Below are 18627 nucleotides of genomic sequence, written 5' to 3'. Positions count from 1 at the left end.
TGCAATTCTTGTTTTAGTCCCTCAAAACGATAAAAGTCGTCCCTACAGGATGAGGCCTACTCAGGTGGTGAGTGGGGTGGACTGCCGCTGCCCCGCTATCCCACCCGCCGGTATCGTGCTGGACTCCCACGGGTGTGGGAAAAGTGCCCCGTTCCCCCCCCCTCCCGGCCCACACGCTGTAGCCTTTACCGCACCAGTGATCCCACTACTCAGACCACGAGGCCCCACTAAAATGGCGTACTGGGAACAATGCCATCTTTCCTCCCTCGCTGGTTCAGGCCCTTACACACGCATGGCAGAAACCACATACCTGCATGAGGCAGCCTGACAGGGGGGGGGGGGTCTCCACGACACACCACTCCAATGCTTGCCGGATCAAAGCTGCCGCGATGCACGGGCTCACATGATGCAAGGTACGCGAGGAGACAGCCGACTGACAGGCACGGTACGGAACATCACCGAGCGACTCATACACACAGGCTTACCCAAGCGGTTGGCTCACCCTACCCTGGATCTAGACTGCAGTGCCTTCAGTGACTGAGCTACAGCTCCTGCAGACAGCCACACATTGAATAACCCATGGACAGCCTCTATCTCTCCCCAGGCCAGGGCATATGATGACGTTGGACTGTTTGACCATGCCACCCTTACATCTACATGCCTGATAACAAAACAAAGTATTTTATGTTTCCTTTTTTGTGTTTCAATTCATAGTTTAAGACCTCTCTTTGATTTCCATACTGATTCCAACAATGTTGTCGCTAGAAGTCCTGTGTTAACACGTATAATGCAGCTATGATTAAGGGTGTAAAGCCTTGGGGGTTAACTGTACTAGCCATTCAGTGTGGCCAGATTTCTCGCCTACCTAATCTATTTAATAAGAAATTCTCATGTCTGCTGTATCCTACGATTGAATCATCAGTCTTGTTTTCCATGCAGACTTTTATGTCCCAGCATTCAATATACTGCATTAGTGTACAGCTAAGCAACCTTAACTCACTCACATGCTACACTACATTGCAGTAACTATTCATCAAGGATAAGCCTGCTCAATCTATACGAATATATATGTATGCTGTTGTGGCATTTGGAAATGTCATGTACCTACCTGCACAACATAAAAAAAAACAAAAAAAAAAAAACTATACATAGTGAGTATGAAACACATCAATGTGAATTTCTCCTAATAGTTCGTCTTTCATATTATATGTTGAGAACACTTGAGTGCTTTGATATTCCATATTAAAATATAAACTTTGCTTATAAAATCGTACTTGTTTCCCTGGGTATGAAAAGTCCATTTGTACCAGATGTTTTTCCCATTGTACTTTATTTAACTAATGCATACACCTACCACTCCATGTCTACGCCTCTCAATCGTGCCCATGAATTGTTCACACTTTCCCTTTCTTTCTTCCCTTTTTATAGATGTGTAATATGCAGTCTAAAAAACTTCCAATGTCAATGTGGCCAAATCTGATATATTAATTTCCTTTCCTAGAAACTGTAAATTGCATAAGTAGCAACTATAATAAAGTGAGCTGTAACATATGTTCTGAAAGGCTAGAAAGCCACCACAAGTTTGTGTTCTGAGCTCCCCCTGGTGTGAGTAATATCATACAACAGCTAAATTAGGTTAACTGTTCAACTGCATAAACATAATACCAAGTAAGAACTCAAAAAAAATTATAATTTTATAATACAGTCTTCAGCATTAAATATCTTTTCTAGGTCACATTTTGTAAAGTCTATGGTTTGGGCTAGAGCTAAGTTTACTCTAATTTTAGTGCAGCACCAGAACATGTATGTCCTGTCTACCTGAAATTGGTGGGATATAGCCTCTCAGTCAGGAGGTGTCCTTAATTCTGCCCTCTATCATTAACGACATACAAATGACATTAATGATATGAGAGTAGCTCAATGTCTATGTCTCCCAAACAACTCTCCAGGCATATTAGTATTGGGGTGGGGAAGTAATTAATGACAGCAGATGTAAATAACTGCAGCTCTCCAGGATTGTAATTTTGGGCAGATATGATCCCACCATGCAATGTGCAATTTGAGAAGGTGATCTGTCCAAATATTTGTGCAGTGATGTTTAACCCCTTAAGGACCAAACTTCTGGAATAAAAGAGAATCATGACATGTAAAACATGTAATGTGTCCTTAAGGGGTTAAATAAAGTGATTTGTGTACAATGTGCATACAGGATTGGTGGTACCATAAGATGTTACGGGTGGCCTCCTTAGGAGCATGAAGTCAGGCATGAGCAATGTCTGTATGACAGGTAAGAGGGGGTGCCACAGTGTTCCCCCTGCAGCTGGTCACTCTTATGTAGCCTGGCCTCGTAGACCACGGTAGAGGATCTTCTTTATCCTCTACTTGTCCCTGTCTGACTGGATAGAGGATAAAAAAGAAGGTAACAGACACAAAAGGAAGCTCCTGCTCTGTCCGTGAGGGAACCAGTTCTGGACTGGCTGTTGTTTTATCAAATTTCCCTACCCGTGAAAATCCCCTACCCTCGTCACTTCCGGTGAGGGGAATCAGCTGGATCCTGTGCTGCACACTCTTGATACTCCTCCACAGCAAGGTCCTGGAAGGTAAGTAAAACTAGTTTTACACTTTCATTATAGTTAGTGCATTCATTAAGCTTATGACATGGGACATTTAGGGTTCAAATTAGGGTTAGGATTAGGGACTTGTTCATATTTAGTGATATTTCACATTAGGGGAATATCACTAAATTGTGCTTTTTCACACTTTATTTTAACCCTTACCCCAAGGGTTAGGGTAAGAATAGAATGTGAGAGAGGTTAGAATCACTTACCTAACCCTAATTTGAACCCTCACTTAACCCTAAATGTCCCGTGTGCCTAAGCTTAGTGAATGCACTAACTATAATGAAAGTGTAACACTAGTTTTACTTGCCTTCCAGGACCTTGCTGTGGAGGAGTAGCAGGAGTGCTAGCTCGCATGTGCAGCACAGGATCCAGCTGATTCCCCTCACCAGAAGTGATGAGGGTAGGGGATTTTCACGAGGTAGGGGAATTTGATAGAACACCGTCAGGCAAACCAAGCAACTGTCTGATGGGCGGTGATGACCATGAGATGAGCCGAAGGCTCACAGGGGAGATCAAAAGATGTTCCCTTCCATCCTATGCAGAGTTAAGGCTGCATTTCACGCAAGCTCCGGCCTGTAAGTGCATTGCTGCAAGTTACCATTGGGCAATGCAGTGCTCCGACGTTACAAGTCTACGCTTGTATCCAGCAGATGTGCAGGCTAGGGAAAAGCACCGCCAGGACTTTGAATGTCTAAACTACATGGCACAGGGTAAGAAAAAGGGAGGGGGATACTTTTTTCTCTTTTTAATAAGAATAAAAAATAAATTTTACAAAATGTGTTCATCCTCTCCCTTAAGCCCCAATACATTCCCTACCCAACTCCACACATACACAATAGCCACTGTACATACACACTGGATCCATTATACACACAACAATGACTATATACACACATTGGAATCCCTATACACACGCACAGACACACTACAGCCACTATACACGGGATCTCCTACACACTACTGCTACAGCCACTGTACACACTGGATTCCCTATACACACTTATAACACCCACTGTACACATACACTGGATCTCACACAAAACACTACATCCCCATACACTTGAACATTTCACCTCTTATATAAAAAGAAACCCCCACACACTCACATCCCCTATACAGACTAGTATAGGGGGTGTAGCGAGCATCTGTTTTTATATAGGGGATCCAGTACGTGTGTGTACAGTGGCTGTAGCGGGTGTGTGTAGGAGATCCCATGTGAGTGTACAGTGGCTGTAGTGTGTGTATAGGGAATCCAATGTGTGTGTGCATGTACAGTTGTTGTGTGTGTATAGGGGTGTAGTGTTTTGTGTGTAGGTGATGAAGTGTATTTGGTTTATAGTGTGTGTATAGGGTCTCCAGTATGTGTGTGTAATGGATACAGTAAGTGTGTGTACAGTGGCTGTAGCGAGCTTGTAAAAGAGATCCAGTGTGAGTGTATACACAGGCACACTGAGCCTACCCTAACATACAGCTCTCCACACTCATTATATCTGGTGTATTTTTTTTTTTATTTTTACTATCTTTAGGGACTAACCTCAGGGGTTAAGAGATGAGGAGTTCCTTTGTGCTTTAAAGCTAAGATATGGAACAAGATCAGTTCTGTACATGAAAAAGGTAGATTTAATTAATTTTATATGACAGTCTTAACTTAACACTAAGCTTTAGATTATAGTAAATCTAAAAATCAAATTACAAAGTTTAATCTAAAATATCTAAACTGACTATAGAGTTGGAGAAATATTTGGGCATTTTAGCATAAATGTCACAATTTATTAATTCACTAAATGAAAGTTATATGTACTATATCATAAAAAAGCCTCGTAAGGAAAAAAAGTATTTTCACTTGTCAGTAAATTGCATTGCAGTTGATGATCAACTTACTAAATGTTCTTGTTTTTTTTCTGTTTTGGTCTACTTTTGCAAGTCTGTTGTCAACTCTGTTAAGTCAATAGACCCCAATATTTCTAGCAGTATGGACAGGAAAGATCTGTTGGGTGCCCAGGAAGTATAGGGTGGGGGAAGAAGCAGTGGAGGAGAAAAAAAGTGAACTCTGCAGAGGGGAAGTGATTTTAATAATGACCAGGTGCTGCAGTGGTGGATCTGCATGAATGGGTACACTTTTGGGGAAATCCATATCCAGTAGCTGCGTGGGCTTATTCTAAATGTATGGGTTGTCCAAGAGCTGTAATGTTACGTAGGGAAACTGAGAGGTTAATGTTACCTTAATGGGACTAATTAAAACAATAAACATACAGTAGTTTTTTTTAAACTTGGATGTGCTCATTTACTAGATTACATTAAATAAAGGCAGCTATTTTAAAAACTCAGTTAAACTTCCCAATGTTTCTATATGAAGTCATCAACCTTAATTTTTATTTGTGTGATAAAATGCTTCTCAAATAGAAACAGACATACGGTGCATGTGTGGCCAGTGGTGTATTTAGTATTTGTGCTGCCCTAGGCAGGATGCTGCTCCGGCATCCTCACCACTTCCAGTCAAGGCCGCACTTTGACTGACAGACACACACACACACATTTACTCACAGACAAACAGACATTTCCCCCAGCACTCACAAATTATTATTTTTTTTATTATTATTTTAAATCCACCCAGTCTCCCTGGGAGAGCTGGAGTGGATTACTTACCTGTCCAGTGGGGTTGCTGGTCGGGCAGGCATGGGGTGGACAGGCTGAGTAGGCGGCGAGGGAGCTCTGATCTTCCTGCTCAGCTCCCTCGCGCGCCGCTTAGTGATGCTGGGAGCCGGTCCGACGTCATATTCCGGCTCCCGGGTTCATTAAGTGGCGTGGAGGGAGCTGAACAAGAAGAGCTCAGGTGAGTATGCTCCTTTGCTGCCCGCCTCGGGGTGGCTCAAAAGTGGTCCGCTGGCCAGCTCTTGAGCCCCCTAGGACATGAGGCAAGCAAGGGATCTGCCTGGGCGTTTGGGGTGGCTTTTTTTGCCGCCCCCTGCAAAGTGCTGCCCAAGGCAGATGCCTTGTTTGCCTTGTGTAAGATACGTCCCTATGTGTGGCAATTGCCTTGATTCAATCCTGTCCTTATTCAACACACAAATGTAAATCGTGCCATTTTACAGAAACAGTACTATTTTCATCTGCAAGGCTGAGAGGGCAGAGTCTATGCCCCAAAGTCACTTTATTAAGATGAAGTGATCTCAGTGGTTAGACTGTCAGCTAGAGAGTGCTAACAAGGTACTAAGGATCACATTCAAATGTATCTTTTAAGTATGAAAACCTAAATACTTTGAATTATTAAAGGACCACTCTAGTGCCAGGAAAGCATACTCGTTTTCCTGGCACTAGAGTGCCCTGAGGGTGCCCCCACCCTCAGGGACCCCCTCCCGCCCGGCTCTGGAAAGGGGAAAAGGGTTAAAACTTACCTTTTTCCAGCGCTGGGCGGGGAGCTCTCCTCCTCCTCTCCACCTCCGTTCCTCCCCGTCGGCTGAATGCGCACGCGCGGCAAGAGCTGCGCGCGCATTCAGCCGGTCGCATAGGAAAGCATTCATAATGCTTTCCTATGGACGCTTGCGTGCTCTCACTGTGATTTTCACAGTGAGAATCACGCAAGCGCCTCTAGCGGCTGTCAGTGAGACAGCCACTAGAGGAAAAAGGGGAAGGCTTAACTAATTGATAAACATAGCAGTTTCTCTGAAACTGCTATGTTTATAAAAAAATTAGTTAACCCTAGCTGGACCTGGCACCCATACCACTTCATTAAGCTGAAGTGGTCTGGGTGCCTAGAGTGGTCCTTTAATAACAAAAAAATTGCACAAATTGGAATGTTATATTATAACAATTGTAAGGTGCATATTGTTAATGCGTTTTGGCCCATTATTTCCTTTGTTTCATTTAATTGTGCTGTTGGAAACCAAAAAAAGGCAGCAATTGTTTGGCACACATGTTATGACTAGTAAGACCAAGCTTAACTCTTTCAGTGCTGTGGCACTGACATATTATATATGTATATTTTTACAAAATAGTACATTTCTAAAAGTTAAACTCTCTGACTAAGCAGTTCATCTAACTTCTCACCATCGTGGGCAGATGACAAAATATCTTTTCCCAATGGTAACTTCAGCTATGCTGTTCTGTGGTCTGACTTATGGTATTAATAGAATATCTGTTATCATTTAACACATTTGGTTCTCAGATACCACTGTTCTCAAGGAGCTGGAAAATCCCACAATGATCTCACTCTACTCACAGCTGTCTAGAATGGATGCTTACTTTAGATGTTCTCCTTCATATATATATACATACACACACCTCCTAACAAGTTCCTCAATTTTATACAACAATTCAGAAAGTCAAATCTGTGTTGTATATAAACAAAATATAAAGTGAATATATCATGCTTGTTTAAAGCCAAGCAATAACAGCAGATCCAAAACGTGGTGTAGGTCGAAAGTAAAATTCACGGAAAGTAGATTCTTGTGACCAGTCTGGCCTTGATCCTCCAAGCGGCAACCCAATGAGACCACTTTAGAAGCCATAGTTTCTCTATTGGAATGACGTCGAAAAATAGATACCGATACATGCAGCATCCAGGCAGAGCAGTATAGAGCATTTCATTAAATTGTTTATTAGACTGAGAAGGAAAAAAACCAAAAACTCAGTCCAGAAATTCGAGACATTATGTGTTCCTTTTCCTCATGTGACCATCTCCTGCTTATGGAGATATATCTGCAGCATTTGCCCCAACCAGTTGAACTTGCGTTCTATTAAATTACAAAGTCCAGGGTGGTATCAAAGATTGCCCTGCCGTTCCATTCGTCAATATGCAGGAGCTCTTCTCCTGCATTCAGTCTGTTAGAATGCCATGATTGTACATGATTCCCTAATGAAAAGAAAGGCACTTTAGGCATTGGAGAGCTCAATAGTGTAAAGCAAGCATGTCAAACTCAAAAGCTAGCAAGGGCCAAATTAACAAGGCTTACTATACGTAGGCCACAACATTTTTTATTTTTTTTTAAAGTTCGACCTAGAGAAACAAACTAAAATGACTTATAATAATCTCAAGCAAACAATATGTAATATGTACATAAAATTAATTTATTCAAAAGCTTCACCTCACGTTACTTACGGTCTCAGTAGAAATGCCACAGGCTGTTGTACCCCACCTCGGGCGCCGGCTTTGCCCTTCCATTTTACTTGACAGGGGAGCATCTCACTCTCCATCGGCACACTGACAAATTGAGTGCCTGGTATTCACATGACACCCGGAACTCCTATGCAGAGCATGTCGGGGAGGCGTTTTCCCTCTTAGTGTACTGTGCAGGTGGTTCTCTTATTCCCTTATGGATCCGCACATAGCCTGGGGGCACAGTCCAAGTCAAGTGATTTGTGCCCCCTTGACCGGCACTCCTGATTGGCACTCCTGATTGGCTGGGTCGCAAAAAAGTTGTAAGCCTCGAGTTTGACATGCTTGGTGTAAAGTGCCAGGGGAAATGGCATTAATGGAGACCGACAGCAGGCCAATCATCCTCATGATCATTGGTCAAGACAGTACTCGACTGATTTCTTTATTGATGCTCTTCACTTTGGAGGGAAGTAAATGAAGAGAGCCTTGAATGGAAGCTAGGGTGAACCCCAGGAATACCATACGCTGCGGTGAGAATTAACTTTACATCCTAATTGTTGCAGCATGAAAGGTGTAGTTTGACGATACCTCTCCCCATCCCAGAGAGTTGGTTAGCGATGATTTAGCATGCATTTTTAAAAATCATATGGCAAGGTAAAAAAAAAAAAAACCAAACCAGAATGGCTAGTAAATGCTCAGCCCAGAAAAAAAAATACAGGGTGGTGTGGGTTTTAATCCAACAATATTATAAAGCGATATTTTTATTCCATAGCATTATCACATAAATGCCTTTATCCAAGAAAGAATGCTAGTATGAGTTTGAGCAGGGGCTTTTGGAAGAAAGTAAAATGGTTAAATTGTTTTAGATCGTGCTAGAGCCTAATTCTTCACTTTTTAAATTAAGTGCTGGAAGTATTGTAGTAAACTCCTTTCTGAAAATGTGGTTAAAGATAAAAAAAAAATATATATGAAAACAAAATAATTTATAATTAAAACTCTACCCTTTAAAATTATTGCATATAATATTAAAGACTTAAAATTAGACCGATGGACCAATGCTGGTATTGAGAAAAGTTCAGATGTAATGGTCCTAAGATTATGACATTTGAAACTATCAGAGAAAAATGTACTTTACTACTCTGAATACTTTAAATTTATAAGGATTAAAACAAATTTGACATTTTTGCCTTGCAGAAAATGTTTAAATGTATGAGGTTCGGGGTAAACTTGTAACAGGTTATGTGATAAAAAAACCAAACAAAAAAAAAAAAAACATTGTCAATGGCAACCTCTCTGGGGGAAGGAATGTTTTGTCTCTTGGAAGGACGTTGTAGAAAGCCCTGGTAAGTAAGAAACATGGGCAACACACAACACAATGGTGAAAGTGTTTTCTTAGGGGTAAGCCACCCCAATAATATAGCAATGTTTCGGCTCCTCGGATCATAATCATGCTTAAAGTACATCAATACAAAAGTGTTTTTAGGAACTGCACTCAATCCCAGCGGCCACCGGTGCTCCGGAACAGGACCAGCAATCCCTACATGTTAAGGCAGCAAAGAGATTCCCAGGCACTCAGAGTGTTAAAGCCGCAGGCAGATTTATTGAAACAAAAAAGGCAGCAACGTTTCGAACTACTAAGAGGTCTTTTTCAGGCCTGAAAAAGACCTCTGAGTAGTCGAAACGTTGCTGCCTTTTTGCATTTTCAAGCTTGAAAAAGACGTCTTAGTAGGTCGAAACATTGCTGCCTTTTCTTGTTTCAATAAATCTGCTTTAACACTCTGAGTGCCTGGAAATCACTTTGCTGCCCTAAAGTACATAAATAATTAAATGTGAATTCATAGTCCCAAGATAACAGATTCAAATTCAGTAAGCGAAAGAAAGTGTTATGGAATAATGTTAAAAACAAAAAACATATCATGGAATATATCCACAGCAGAGAAGAAATTAAATGAAAGGCTGGGGATTCCGATAATCATGAAAATGCCAATTATTTCAAGCCACATAATAGGAAAAAAGCAGAACAAAATTTCAAGCACATAACCTCCATAAGTCTTATCTAAAGAAATATGTATATCAGCACTTTTTTTAAAGTTACAAAAATTGTATACTTAGAGTTAAAGTTAAGATAAACAGCAAAGATAATACGCATTCAAATGTCACAAAGTTATAATATAATGTACATTAAAAAATATACAAAACGGAAGGCCAAACTGTACCCATGTGTGTCAGGGTCTTACCTGAGGTGGCAGTCTGTAGCGCAGATATGTTTGCTCACCCTTGCAGATAAACAAAGTCCAAGGTGACCAGGGAAGAAGCCACCTGGACTGTGAATCTGAGCACGGGCCTGTGCAGGAAAGGAGTTCCAAAGCAGTACCGACAAGGTTACAAATAGTAGGATAGTCGAGGGATAGCCGAAGTCAAAGGATGCCAGAGGTCAGTATAAACAAAGTGTAGCCAAAGTCAGAAGCCGGGGTCAGTATGGAATACAAGTGGAGACTAGACAAAAGGAACTGAACACATACACCAAGATCAAAGACTTGATAATGTTCTCAGGGAGGGGCAGTTTATTTTTACCGAGATTCCACCACAGTAGGTCATAGTCTAATACGTAGACCACGTGTATAAGCTTAACTTTTAAATATTCTGCCAATGTAATCTACAATTAGTCTCTTATGGCATTTCTTTAGCTTACTTGTAAGATTTTTTATCCCCAGATGAATTCAAGAAATCTGTTGATACGATTCTGCAACTAGGCCCATCATAATTGTCATCACTAGGCCCAATGGGCTCTTAATCCGGCCCTACTTGAAGTAAGTGTTTTCTCTTTGACTTTATCAGTCTCTTGCATTGTTGTGGAGGAATTTTGGCCCACTCTTCTTTACAACATTGCTTCACTTTATTGAGGTTTGCATTTCATTTTCTTATGCACAGCTGTCTTAAAGGGACACTCTAGGCACCCAGACCACTTCTGCTCATTGGAGTGGTCTGGGTGCCAACTCCCACTACTCTTAACCCTGCAAGTGTAATTATTGCAGTTTTTTATAAACTGCAATAATTACATTGCAGGGTTAACTCCACCTCTAGTGGCTGTCTATTAGACAGCCACTAGAGGTCACTTCCTGGGTTCTAGCACAAGAAACCTGTGCTAGAGCATCGCTGGACGTCAATGCTTTCCTATGGGGAGACGTAATGCGCATGCGCGGCATTGCCGCGCATGCGCATTAGGTCCCCTCGGCCGGTGGGTGAGATCAGTCTCGCCCACCGGCCGACGCAATGAAGAGGAGGAGCGTCGCGGAGGCGGAGACAGCGACGAGGGACATCGCCGCTGCCTCAGGTAAGTCACTGAAGGGGTGAACCCCTTCAGTAACCGGGGATTGGGGGGTGGGAGGGAGAGGGACCCTCCGGTGCCAGGAAAACGGATTGTTTTCCTGGCACTGAAGTTTCCCTTTAAGGTCCCAGCACAGCAGTTCAATTGGGTTGAGGTCTGGACCTTGACTGGGCCGTTGCAACACCATGATTCTTTTCTTTTTCAACCATTCTGTTGTAGATTTGCTGGTGTGCTTGGGATCATTGTCCTGTTGCATAACCCAATTTCAGCCAAGCTTAAAGGAACACTAAAGTCACCTAAATTACTTTAGCTAAATAAAGCAGTTTTAGTGTATAGATCATTCCCCTGCAATTTCACTGCTCAATTCACTGTCATTTAGGAGTTAAATCACTTTGTTTCTGTTTATGCTGCCCTAGCCACACCTCCCCTGGCTATGATTGACAGAGCCTGCATAAAAAAAAATAAAACTGGTTTCACTTTCAAACAGATGTAATTTACCTTAAATAATTGTATCTCAATCTCTTAATTGAACTTTATCCACATACAGGAGGCTCTTGCAGGGTCTAGCAAGCTATTAACATAGCAGGGGATAAGAAAATCTTAATTAAACAGAACTTGCAATAAAGAAAGCCTAAACAGGGCTCTCTTTACAGGAAGTGTTTATGGAAGGCTGTGCAAGTCACATGCAGGGAGGTGTGACTAAGGTTCATAAACAAAGGGATTTAACTCCTAAATGGCAGAGGATTGAGCAGTGAGGCTGCAGGGCCATGTTCTATACACCAAAACTGCTTCATTAAGCTAAAGTTGTTCAGGTGACTATAGTGTCCCTTTAAGCTGTCAGAAAGATGGCCTCACATTTGACTCTAGATTACTTTGGTATTATGGGGAGTTCATGGTTAACTCAATGACTGCAAGGTTCCCAGGTCCTGTGACTGCAAAACAAGCCCATATCATCACCCCTTCACCACTGTGCTTGACAGTTGATATGAGGTGTTTATGCTGATATGTTGTGTTTGTTTTTTGACAAATGTGGCGCTGTGCATTATGGCCAAACATCTCCACTTTGGTTTCTTCATTCCAATGGACATTGTTCAATAAGTCTTATGGTTTATTCAGATGCAACTTTGCAAACCTAAGCCGTGCTGCCATGTTCTTTTTAGAGATAATCGGCTTTCTACTGGCAACCCTTCCAAACAAATGTTACCTGTTCAGTCTTTGTGTAATTGTACTATCACAAACTTTAATATGCTAACTGAGGCTTCTAGAGTCTGAGATGTAACTCTTGGTTTTTGCAATTTCTCTGAGCATTCTGATCTGGCAAGATTGGCAACTGTCTTGAATGTACTCCACTTTTGAATAATCATTCTCACTGTAGAATGATGGACTTTAAATTGTTTGGAAATAGCCTTATAACCCTTTCCAGAGCATTGCTGATGTATTTCCTCCTTGAAATTGTGTTAACACACACCTGAATGCTAAAGACCAGCAAACTGCTAAAATGATGGCTTTTATAGAGGTGGTCACACTTGCTGGTGATCACTTGATCCACGGCTTTTGATTAGTAGGACCTTTCTGCTACTTAGCATCTTAATTCCTATGGAAGCAGTAAGGGTGTACTTAGTTTTTCCCACATTGTTTCTCCATTTTGGTTTTATTTTTGTTAAATAAACTACGACATGGTGTAATAGGTCACGTGTTGGTGTTCATCTGATGTATTTACCTAATTGTAAGACCTGCTAAGGAGCAGATGATTGTTATTATGTTCTTATATGTAAAACATATAATTCAAAAAGGGTGTACTTTCTTTTTACCCATGACTGTGCCTTAAAAAGCAGTCAGAAAATGGGATGGGAGTGGGGGGAAAGGAAGAGAGGGCATCACTTTCTGCTTTTAATTCTGGTAGATCCAGAGTCAGTACTGCCAAAATACAAGCACACAATCAGTCGAACCATGCAGTCTTTGCATATCTTGTACCCCAAAATAAGTAATGATACCAAATTAATCTAACTTTAAATACTATCATTCACTAGTATACCTTATCACATTTTCTATAGTGGTGGGAAGAATACATAAAACCATACCACATTTTATATGACATATTCCCTATTATTCTATTGTTTTGGTGGGTTTTCTTTTTATGTATTTTTCCACTCTGTGGAGGTGTACAGCTAAGATGTTCAAGTCAAAATTGTGAATTTGAATACATACATAACATTTATGCTTAGAGTGGGAGTTAAGGGTAACTCTGAGATAATGTGTTCTGTTATTTAACCATAAAGGGAAAGTGAGATTAGGAAGCAGATACAATGTGGGGACACCATGCACAAAGACATGTACATACCAGATATATGTATGCAAAAAAAGACAAAACAGTGATTTCATGTTTCTGTATAAATTGCAATTCAGGAGGAAGTAATGACATATTTCAAAGGGTGTTTTCTAGTTCCCATTCTCTTAAATGTATTTCTTCAACTAATTACACACTTCACTACACGTTTAGGTGGTTTGTAAAGTAGGAAGTCCCAGGTGTCCCCCGGGTAGGTTGCATATGGTTTTCTTTACTTCCTTTGCCTCTATAAATACATTTAAAAAGTAAATTGCATAAATATTAACTACATTTCAAAAACAGAAACATTAACCATAACATTATGGCTGAAAAAAGTTAATCAGACACGTTTACAACTACATACTAATGTTTCCTTAAAGGGACACTCAAAGTTTTATAACCTCTGCAGATTGTTGTAGTGGTTATGGTGCTAGGAATGCCCTGGCTCCCCCTCATTGTCAAACCATTTTAGTCCTAATACAGGACTTATAAAATCATTACCATGCTATTTCCCAACAACATTTCCATATATTGATACTGTACCGCTATTAAAGAGGGGAAACATAGGGTCAAGCTACTTAAAAGTAGAGAACATTTTTGAATCTAAACATGGAATTCCCTACAACCTAGAGGTCAAAATAAAGAGTTTGCTTTACATGCATTTTTTTTTATGTTATACGTCTTGTTTTTTTTAGGAATTGCAAATATTGGTGTGTGATAGGATGTTCATCTTATCAATAGTGAAGCATCTTACCTGGCACAATGTATTGATCTATTTAATAAACATTCTATTGACGCCTGCAGGTATCCCCATCACATGGGATCTTATGCAGATGTACTCAGTGAAACAAAATTATCCTTTTGTTGTATATACTTGATTTTTTATTTTAAATATATATTTTTTTAATAGTTTATTCATTTCTCTAAATGGAGTTGGTAGCTTATTCACTGGTGGCAGACTGAGGCAGTGGTTATGACTCTTTATGTGTTAATATCAATCTAAAGCAGGGATAGGCAACCTTCGGCACACCAGATGTTGTGAACTACATCCCTAATAATGCTCTTACATCCATAATGCTGGCAAAACATCATTGGAGGTGTAGTCCAAAACATCTGGAGTGCCGAAGGTTGCCTATGCCTGCTAAAGGATAACATTGTTAAATAATCCGCACCTATACAGTTAACCACTTAAGCACCAGAGCGTTTTTGAGCTGCAACACATTTGTGACCAAGGCTTTTTTGGCACTTTTGCCATGCGTTTAGTCTACCACATTTGCCCCCTTTCTGTTTTATTACACCCATACAATCATTTGGTAAAGGAGAAATAGGGCTCTCTTTTGATACCATATATGTTTACATAACACAATATTTAATAGTCATAAAATATCTAAAAAAATATACAATTAAAAAATAAAATTCTCACTTACCAAGTGCAAATAAAGACAACTAACTGAAAATATATTCACTAATTAGTCCTGATTGTTCAAATGTCTAGGATTTCAGCTACTCCTGACTCACTATTAGCTCTCAGCACATACTGTACACAGGGTTAAGGCAGCAGGTTTCTGATAGATTCCTTAATAGTTTTGTAACTGAAAATATAATTAAAGGGACACTCTAGGCACCCAGGCCATCATCTAATTGAAGTGGTTGAGATGCAGTGACCCCGTCCCCTTAGTGATGAAATATAAAACATTGCAGTTTCAGAGAAGTAAAGTAAAAGTAACACAAGAAATCCCTTCTAAATGGAAATTGGGCTTGTGAACGCACAAGAGAGTTCAAAAAGCCATACTACATCAGGGCTTGACAAACCTGCTTGGAATCTTGGAACCAGCTAGAAAAGTTATGAACCACGTTTTTCCAACGTGAAAAATAAAATTCTTAAAGGGACACTACATCCCTTTAAGAACCATTACAGATTAAAGGGACACTCCAGGCACCCAGACCACTTCTGCCCATTGGAGTGGTCTGGGTGCCAACTCCCACTACCGTTAACCCTGCAAGTGTAAATATTGCAGTTTTTTATAAACTGCAATATTTACCTTGCAGGGTTAACTCCTCCTCTAGTGGCTGTCTACTAGACAGCCACTAGAGGGGCACTTCCGTGTCCCTAGCACAGGAAACCTGTGCTAGAGCATCACTGGACGTCCTCACGCTGTGTGGGGACCTCCAGCGTCGCTCATTTCCCTATAGGAAAGCATTGAAAAGCATTTTCAACGCTTAAGTGTTTTAGGAGTCTGGAGTGTCCTTTTAAATTACAACAAAACAGAGCATAGTAACATGGGGCAGTGAAAGCACATCAAATTAGAAGAAACGATCCACTTCTAGGCAATACTACCATGTCCAGGTGCAGCACAGACCTAAATAGTAGGAGCAGAGCCTAAACAATGATTATTGCCAACTTGTGCAAAAATTTAGACTTCTAGAAATAGTACGGATTTACATGAAAATATGCAATGTACTCAAAAAATGTAGAGTATTTAGAAGATAGAAGGTGCAGCTATCCCCAAGCAAAATACATTTGCTTCCCATGGCATAAATTATTCTGATTACATTGAGTTTGTAACTATTTAAAATTCCATTCCAGGCTAATGAAAATAAGGTGGTCTCTTTATCATTAAAGGACACTGTGTCATTTATCGTGAAACAAGATCTTCATCAAAAAGTTTTATAACAGTGAGAACACTAAAATATAGAATGTACAATCTTATCGCTACATACAGCCCTTAACCCCTTAAGGACCAAACTTCTGGAATAAAAGGGAATCATGACGTGTCACACATGTCATGTGTCCTCAAGGGGTTAAAGGACCACTATAGTGCCAGGAAAACAAACTTATTTTCCTTGGCCCATATGGTCTTTAGGTCCCCCCAACCCTCAGGGTCCCACTCCCGCTGGGCTCTAGGGGGAGGAAGGGGATAAACGCTTACCTTTACCTTACCGAGGGAGCCTGGCGCTGGGGACTCTCCTCCCTCTTTGACCGAATGCGCATGTGCGGCAAGAGCTGCGCGGGCATTCAGTCAGTCCATAGGAAAGCATTCTCAATGCTTTCCTATCGACACTGGCGTCTTCTCACTGTGATTTTCACAGTGAGAAGTGCGGAAGTGTCTCTAGCGGCTGTCAATGAGACAGCCACTAGAGGCTGGATTAACCCATATGTAAACATAGCAGTTTCTCTGAAACTGCCATGTTTACAGCAGGCAGGGTTAACCCTAGATGGACCTGGCACCCAGACCACTTCATTAAGCTGAAGTGGTCTGGGTGCCTATAGTGGTCCTTTAAGAAAGGCATGCATAAATTGCTAGTAAAGCATATCATGGGATAGTGGAATTGGTTGTAACGGAAGTGAAATTTGTTTTCTAAGATTTGTCTTATTTGTCGTTTTTTTTGTAGATGCTATAGTATATAGTGATATTTCCATCTTGTAAACTGTTATTTTGAAGGTATACAATTTCACCAGTGACCCTACTTCATCAAGGAAAAACTGGATCTTCTTGTGGCAAAGTCCAAGTTTGCTGCAACCATATGAAATATTTTAATAGTTTCTATGGTGATAGCATTACTTTGAAATTGAATACTATGCTCCCACGTTTTCTTTTTTTAACCTTGAAAATAATGGATCATTGTGTGCTATATTTCCCACTTTCTATGTTCTACAACGTTCAATTTGAAATTATAGTATTTCTTCTAAAATGAATGTGAGTTTATGACCTGGTTCTTAATAATGAACTGAATGGTATGTGGATTTTTACCACTAGATGGAAGTGGTGTAACAAACAAAGTGTCAAATTATTATAACATTTAAAGGAACATTATAGTATTAGAAGTACATATTCGTAACACTATAGTGTTCTACTCACTAGTTAGATTATTGCCCACCCCAAACCATAAACACAATATTACTGCACCAAGACCAATTTATATTGCTGTTAATTATTGTGTTAATAATTAGGAAAACTTCCCATGTGATGCAATAATTTACATTGTGTGGGAAAACCCTTATAAGTATGGTTATTATATACACCATGTTTTCAGTGACACTTATCATGTATACATACTGATGGGCAGCACATGAAAAGGGTTGCTCTGTAGCATGTAGTATTCGGAAGTATGTGTATAAACATAAAGGGAAATTATAGTGCCAGAAAATCAAAGATGTTTTCCTGACACTTTAGCTCCCTATAGTGCCTACCTCGCGATGCAGAAGGGGTTAAAAAAACAACTTTTTCCAGCGTCGATGTCCCTCAGGTTCTGCCTTCACTTCTCCTCTGCCGATGTCAGCCGGTGGGGGGGGGGGGGCCTAATGTGCACGCACAGCCGGTGCTGCATTAGGACTACCCCCATAGGAAAGCATTATTTAACACCTCTCTGGCATTTCCTTTGCCCTACCTAAAGGTATTGCAACATCTAGGCCAAAACAATATATCTTGGATAATATAGCTGGTTTGAAAATAAATTAAATGGATATTTTTTTTTTACCAGTTCAGCTGTTTTGGAATAGGTTAGTCCTTACCATGCCATTAGATTAGAATCTAATTACTTCACACCTCCTCAACCCCTTGTACAATTTTCCTGATTCTCCATGAATGTCTCTCCCAATCCCCTCTTTCCACCTTGTGTGTCTCTTATTTCCTTTTAACATCTTGTCTCTTAACCCACTGTTACTTCTCGTGTGTCTCTTAATCCATTTTAAACCCTTTTTTGCCCCCACATAAATTCAGTCACATACATAGGTGCCTAGACATACAATCACATATACATATGGACATAACCTTACATGCAAACTGAACACATCAATATCGAATGAAAGGGACTGCACTCCAATCACAGAATTACATTTATTTTCAATTATATAAAAAGCAAAACAAACAAACAAATGTGGTTCTCCAAACTAAGGAGGTGACCAGATCTCCAGATATACGTGGTACACAAAACAAGGAAGTCCAGCACTAATCGGTCTAAATCACACAGTGGCGTCTCTAGGATTCATTTTTAGGGGGGGCACATGGTGGGCCAGGGACAAAAGTAGGGGGGCACATTTAACCCCGCCCTCACCGCAGTTTGACGCCGCCCCTGCTGCATGTTAAGCCCCGCCCCCGACAGTGTTTTCTTTTTGTTGTTTTTTTTTTATAATCCCTGGTGGAGAATTCATTATTTTCCACCAAGGATTATTAAAAAACAAACACATTTCCCTTGATACAGTCCATACACACACACACACACACACACACACAGACTGCTGAGTCCTTACACACAC

This window comes from Pelobates fuscus, chromosome 4 (assembly GCF_036172605.1).
Source record: "Pelobates fuscus isolate aPelFus1 chromosome 4, aPelFus1.pri, whole genome shotgun sequence".
NCBI classification, from domain to species: domain Eukaryota; kingdom Metazoa; phylum Chordata; class Amphibia; order Anura; family Pelobatidae; genus Pelobates; species Pelobates fuscus.
Note: the sequence above shows the minus strand (reverse complement) of the source record.